The 7543-nt window shown below is 40.8% G+C and overlaps 1 pseudogene; it reads left to right on the plus strand.

Annotated features, from left to right (window-relative positions):
• The first annotated feature begins 1957 nt into the window (after positions 1-1957).
• On the plus strand, positions 1958-4360 carry LOC150066359 (THAP domain-containing protein 2 pseudogene; annotated as a pseudogene).
• Positions 4361-7543: the final 3183 nt, after the last annotated feature.

Consider the following 7543-nt stretch of genomic DNA (forward strand, 5'->3'; position numbering starts at 1 on the left):
GCTACTGTCCCCAGCATACCTTAAAATTCCAGGCCAGGAATGAGGCCTAGTAGAAGAGCGCTGGCCTAGGCATGCAAGAAACCCTGGGTTGATTCCTTAGTACCACGAAAAGAGGTGGTTCTCTGGCTCAAGGGGTATAGTGGTAGCCATAAGCAAAAACGAATTCAAAGTGTCCAGTCAAGCAGCAGGAATGGGAAAAATTTTGGTTTTCTATGTTCTTCTTCTACTCCATCATCTATTCCAGAGTCAACTAGTGACTCCAATCTCATCTTTCCAGGATGCTTTCTGAGCAGAAATTCGGCATCCAGTAAAAGACACTTCCATTGTGTGCAAAAAGTTTTGAACACAAAGTATCTTGTTGGACATGAGCAGGTTCTCATGAGTCTAAAGCTGGAGGTGTGGCAAAGCTTGAATCAGAGCTCAGTCCTCAGCCATACCCATGCACTGAATAGAGGAAAGCCTTTCAAATACAAGGCCATCCGTGCACACCTCTAGAAGCCATGAGTGTGCTCAGTGCTGAAGGCCTTTACCTACTGCTTGGCTTTTCTTCCTCATGGTAGGACTTGCACTGCGGTAAAACCCTTTTATGTAAAGAACTTGAGAAAGCCTTGGGCAGTACAACACAGGCCAACCCATAGTACCTCCCACCCCGGGAGAAGCCCTGTGACAGTGTGGGCTGTGGAGAGGCCTTCAAGTGAAGCTCCCAGACTAACCCCACAAGCGACTCACACTGGGCAGCGGCACATGGGGACAAACAGTGTGGCAGAGCCCTCCAGCAGAACAGGAACCTCATTCAGCACTGGCACCTACATCAGGTAGATGAAATTAACAAGTCACTTATACACACTGTGCACTTTGGAGGGACACAAAGGTTCAAACCACAGCAGAAAGAAATAAATGCACATCTAAAACAGACTTGACCACTATATTGAGCATAGAGAAGTCAAACAGAGTAAACTCTCCAATTACAGAATGTAATTTCCAAAGGGCAAGAGCTTTTGCATTTTGAAATAAAAATATTATCTAATTTTATCTTCAGTATTGACTGTGATTTAGGTACAAGGAATATATTTAACAATGTATTTGGGTATATTGCCACCTGCATATATTCTGACAACTTATTTCACAAGGCAAATTGACTTAATTTCTGGTAAATGTGCTGCCGAAGTGATCAAATGAATTTTTTTTCTTCTCTAGTCCTGAAGCCTGAACTCAGGGCCTGAGCACTGACTTTGGGCTTTCTTCAAGGCTAGTGCTCTACCACTTGAGCCTCAGCACCACTTCTGCCTTTTTCTATGTATGTGGTATATACATATGTATGTGATTTTTGTTGAATACATGACATGTGAAATGGGACATAAAAACCCAGTTTTAATTAAAAATGTCATGGAATCCATCCAAAAAACACAACAAAACAAGAAAACACTACTTCATGTGAAGCCTGACCTACAGAAGGTCTAAAAGGTTTAGCATTTTCCAAAATCCAAATAAGACTCCTTGGAAGGAACATTCAAAGAGCAAAGGAGACCTTGTCAACAATCTCTGCAGACACACAACTCTTCTCCTGTTAGAGTGCAACAGCCTTCGTCTGGGCTGCTGTTGTCAGTATCTATCACATTCACAATGAACTTGACTTGCAAGAGAGATGCCAGTTGTACTCTTCTCATGACCAAAGTAATTGCTAGAGTGAGAACTGATTGAATATAACCCATGGGAACCAGATAGATTACCTGCAGCATCACTTAAAAATATATATATACAGTGCACTGCCAGATGTAACAACTTCCAACAGTTTCTTTTTGCCTTATTTCAGGGACTATCAAAGCCCTCAGCAGAGCTATTAAAGGTGCATATATTGAGTCTCCACCATAAACATGCATAGGCTCCTGGCTATATGATATAGCAATATGATTGAATCAGAATCCTAACAGTGCATTCGAATAGCCTTCAGTGAGGCATGTACAACCTCCCCGGGGCAGGCTCCAAGTTTTTATCAAGACACATGCTTTCCAACACTTGCTGGACCTCCCTGACTTCCATCTTCAGGGGACCGGAGAAGTGTGAGGGGGCCTGGGCAGCAGGGGCCTGGGAGGCTGCCAGTGTCTTGTTCTGGCACTCTGTAAACCAGTTCCTGCCGACTGAAACCTATAATTCTAGCTCTGCATGCAGAGGAGACCTAGATGATAGAGGTCCTGAAACCAGGCTAGGTAGAAAAGTCTGAGAGATTCTATCTCAAAATAATCAGCAAAAAAAGCTGACTCAAGTGTAGGGTGCGAGCCATTGGCAAAGTAGCCCAGAAGCAGTGCAGTGCCCAGAGGTCAGACTCCAGGAACAGCAGCAAAAAAATAACAAAAATGCAAAGAGGGCGTCCCTTCTCAGTAGTAGCATGCTTATTGTTTTGCCAAATGTTACTAAATAAAAACGGTTTGTTTTCCTTATGAGAAGGTATCAACCATATGAAAATGCCACTAAGGAAACAAATAACTCAATGTTCTGTCTTTTAAACTGTAAACATCTTTGAAATTTCTGACATAAATGGCACATAAGACAGATGTTTTGTCAGTGGTTTGGGTGTCAGTGAAGGGGCACTGATGATGGGGCACAGCATGTCTATGGAAAAGCTGCCTTTGGTCTCCCCTGCTCCACTGAGAACCGAGTCCTGTCTTCTCTAAAGCCAAGTCAGACCAACATCGCATCATTCCAAGCTCTCTCCTGCATGATGCCTCAGTTAGCAATCTCTCCTGATACTCTGCACATATCTGATTATTTTCACTTACTTGACTGTGCCTGACTCAGCTTCTGAATAAACTCCCCAAAAGATAACAGAACTGAGGTAGTTCAACTTTTCAAATATGTTAGAAGTCAGCTATTTTAGCGCCATGGAAGTGTAGTCATTTGTCTTCCCTTATATTTTCCTTTCTAGCAGAGAAATTGTAAATATAAAGATGAGGTGAGGAAAGAAAGTTCATGAGACTCTTAAATTCAAATATCACCACCTAATATGCAGCAGTGGATGTATGGCTCTGGTGATAGAGCTCTAGACTTGAGCAGAAAAATTAACAGAGACAATACATAGGCCCTGAGTTCATCCACACATACTCCATTCATATCTAATTAACAAGTTCTCATCAACATCAACTTGGAGGTATGGGTCTTGAGGACTTTCCTGCCAAAGCTAGTGTGATCCTCAGATCTCAGACTCCCAAGTACCAAGGGTTCTAGGCATGAGAGCTTTAAAAATTAGTTATACAAACAAGTTTCAGTTCAACATATGAGTTTACCACATGCTTGTATTTAACTATCATTCTTGCTTTTAAAACAAGACAGTCTAGCAGTGCTTCTAAGGTCTCCAGTTTTGGATGACTGATTTCACCCAGTTCCTGTGGTCCACCTTTCAGTTTCCAGTGTGACCAGGTGGACAGCGCTGCCTCTCAGGTCGCCCTCTATTGGCAGTAAATTAGAAGATATAAAGGAATCCACCTTGTGGGGTTGTGTGCGCCATGTTGGTGAAGGCACACCCAGGCGTCTGGAGCTCCGGGCCCATCGGCTCTGCTGGCCTCAGGCTGCCATATTAATAAAGAGCAGTGGGGAAAACGGCAGGGGGAGGGGGGACCACCCTCCCTTCCGCCCCCCTCCCCAAACACACTCCTTTCCGCTCCATTGTCTCTGCCACCCTCGGTGGGGCCTGCAAATGCCACCCGGGGTCGTCCAGCCTCTCGGGATTGAATGAGGGCAAGAGGGAAAGGCTGACCCGTTGCGCCCCGGCAGGCTCGCCACCGCCTACAGCAAGCACCTCAGCGTCAGCTTCCACAGGTTTCCCTTGGGTCCCAAAAGAAGAAAGGAATGGGTTCGGCTGAGTCAGCGAAAACCTTGTGTGCCAGGAAAGCGCACTTTTCTTTGTTCAGAACATTGTGAAGCCTCACGTTTTGACCTAACAGGACAAACTCGACGACTTAAAATGGAGCTGTGCCAAACGTTTTTGATTTCTTTTAACTCACATAGAGTCTGTGAAACTCAAGTCAAGGAATCTTTTGAGGAAAAACGACAGGTGTACCACAGCCGGACCAGCTAATTTCAAGTCAAATATTAGTCAACAAGTACAACTCGAACACAGTTATGCCTTTAGGAACCCTAGGGAGGCAAAAAAGAGGACAATTAAGCTGGAAAAGGAAATAGCAAGTTTAAGAAGGAAAATGAAACCTGGCCTCCAAAAAGAACGCAGAGCAGCTCAAAGATGGGTCAAAGCCACGTGTTTTGTGAAGAATTTAGAAGCAAATAACCTGTGACCTAAGGGCACATTGGAACCCGGTTACCGACTGCCTCAAGCAGTATTCCCTTGGAGGATTTCAAGATTCTTTAAACAAGATTAACCACACCAAACTCTAGCACTTCTCTACATCTGAAACAAACCAGAATACCTGCATTTAAGTGTCTGGCACAGAACTTAATACCAATCCAGCATTCTTTTCAGGGGTTAACATTTATGGCAGTTACACCAAACTGAATACTTAGGAAGTTCTGTATCACTTAAGAAGACCTGATTACAAAAACAAAGAAAGAAACTTTTAATGAAACTTTTATTTGAAAATAAATGGAAGTGCCTTACATGAAAAAATGTACTAGAAATTTTGCTAGGAAATTATGTTGGCCAGGTGCTTGTTTTGGGGTTTAAATGAAACAGCCTATGACCTGTATTGTGTTTAAATTAGAAAAAAATTCCTATATAAAAGTTGGATATTACATCAAATTAAGATGCTACTTAGTTTTTAATCATACTAATTGTGACCTTAAAACTGCTGGACTTGGAGTTAATTAAGTCATAATTGACACTGGCTTGAAAATTTATGGAACAAAACAAGATGAGGTATAAGACACCTTTTTTACTTTAAAATGTCTGCATTTTTAAATGAGTAAAAGTAAACTTACCATAGCCTTGTTTTGAAAATAATATTTTTGAATGTGAAGACTTTTAAGTTATCCAAAGTAAATAAGCCCTCAAGTACCTCAAAGTAGCAAAAACATCATAATTACCTTCTAAGAAACATGTTGTGAAACTGCAGAGTTTGGGATCTAGTTTTTATCTTAATAAAAGTAAGTATGTATTATTCTTTTCTCATAATAAAAACATCCAACTTTAAAGATGGTGCATTAATGAGCAAACATTAGCTATAACGTATTAGATATACTGTGCAACATGGGCTCTTCTTCTAACTACATGTTATTAGCATCTCAAAAGTAGTGAATCAGCATAGTAGACCTCTAATTCCCTTTTCATAAACCCACAGTAAAATTTAATCACAGAAAATCACTTATCCATGTTACAACTTAATTTATTGTATAAATGAGTTTACTTTGTATCTTTCTTTTTCTAGGTCAGACAGAGTAACCATTATTCAAAAGGGAAATAAAATGTAGTTGTTTAAAAATGCATGTTAACATGTATCTACATGTATATATGTAGATACATGTGTATCTGTGGCCAGCCTATGCAAAATGCTAATTAGTTTACAGACTAGAGGTATCAGGCTATTCTTACGGTGGCCACTTGAACAACTAAAGGATCTGCCTTATATCACCAAGTGTACAATAAGGATCTTTCTGTACAAAAGGACACTGCTTTTGGCCTGAGTTCAATCCCCAAGCCCAACATAAAAACACAATACAATTACTGAATAAATGGTAGAGTGATGATTTCAGAATTATTTACATTATTTTCACAACCCCACTAACCTTCAAGTGTTATAGCAGATCAACCCTACAATCCAATGTCTCAACAAATGCCCTAATTAAAGTTACATAAACGCATATTGGATGTGCCTTCATAAACAATTTATCATATCTACAAAAGGAAAGACAAAACACAAAATCCAGATCTAAAGCTAATGGAAATATAGTTAGTTGTTACATGATCAATTTCTATAAATATGAAAACACTAAATATATGATTGGAAATATTAACCTTAGAAAAATAAGTATAACATGCATAAGTCAATGCGCACTCAACCAACGCAACCTTGAGGATTATTCTGGCCCAGTGGAAAGAGGAAACACTAAGATCATCTCTGATGTAGAGTTGCTTCTCCAGTTTACAACTTCATGTGTTTTCAGGATGTTTCTTGGACATGCACACATTACTGTCACTTCATGATTTTACTTTCCACAAGTAGGTCTCCTCTACTCTGTCAACCCGAAAAAGCCACTGTCATCCATCCAAAGCTTTTCCAAGGTAATTCAAAGTCACTTCTGTGTTGCCGTATACAGCAGAAACTGCTGGATATAAGCAGGCCTTTGGAAGTCCTCTGAACGCCACCCCCAGGAACTCAGATCCACGTTCAAATGCTAAAGTCTTATCTTCCATGTCCAAGATGACTCGAATTCTTTCTCCTATCTGGTATTTTGGTGCATTATTACACTGTGGAAAACTGCCATTGACTTCGCCATTATGCAGTAGATTATTGTCCACCAAATTCCAGCCCCTGCTCCGGTCATCACTGCCCAGTTTTCTTTTGCTCTTCCTAGCAAATCTTGTCTCGATATGAAGATGAGCTATTGTTTTGTCTGGAATCTTTTAATTCTATTCTGCTGCATATGAAGCTGCTATGCATTTAAGAGATTTATACTGCTTTGGAAACGTCATTGGCTCTTCCTTAGCCAGAACTTGATAGACAGCGACATCTTGTGGTGCCAAGGGGTAATGATAACAGTTTAACACCTCCACAAGAAATGTTTTACATAAATTTTTAGAAAAAGCTAAAATGGGAGAAAATAAAGAAAAATGTCAAATGATTGTGTGAGGAAATAAGCAAATGATTGGGTATTGTATTAATTATTTACAGATATTGGTGTCTCATGGCTGTAACCTTTTTTAGCTTTTGTCTATCTTGGGGCTTGAACCCTGGGCCTGGGCATTATCCTTGAGCTTTCTCAAGGCTTGCACTGTACCATGTGTGCCCTTACACTACTTCTGGCTTTTTTTCTCTGTATGTAGTACCGAGGAATGGAAACCAGGGCTTTGTGCATGCTAGGAAAAGCTCTAACACTAATCACACTTGTGGCTCATGGCTGTAATCTTGTGTATATGCATGCACATGTGAAACAGTGTTGAGTATTGATGTCCTTTGCAGATCTCCTTTTGGCATTTTCTAGGTTGAATGAGAATGTAGGACATTATATGATGCAGACTTTGAGTGTTGTCAGGATTAGCTCAGCATGATGCAGTGTTGCAGTGTTGCATAGGAATTAAGACATCAAGTTGAAAGGAACTCATTAAAGCAAAGCTTACTTCTGCAGAAGGCTGTGCCCTTAGTGAAAGATCTGTTAAAGAAGCAAAGAGCAGGCAGGCTTCTCCCTTTTCATCCCTAACTCAACAAGTCCCAGCAATCCTCTCCAATTGGCTGAATCCAGGTCCCTCTGCTCCCAGTGGCTGATCTTAGGTTCATGACCTGCAAACCCATGTGGCTTAATTAAGTGTGTAACTCAGATTCAGAGTTTCTAATAGGGAGCCTGAAAGTGCTCAAGAAAAGGATGTATGCATCATATGTAA

This window comes from Megascapheus bottae, chromosome 2, assembly GCF_031878675.1.
Source record: "Megascapheus bottae isolate mThoBot1 chromosome 2, mThoBot2.hap1, whole genome shotgun sequence".
NCBI classification, from domain to species: domain Eukaryota; kingdom Metazoa; phylum Chordata; class Mammalia; order Rodentia; family Geomyidae; genus Megascapheus; species Megascapheus bottae.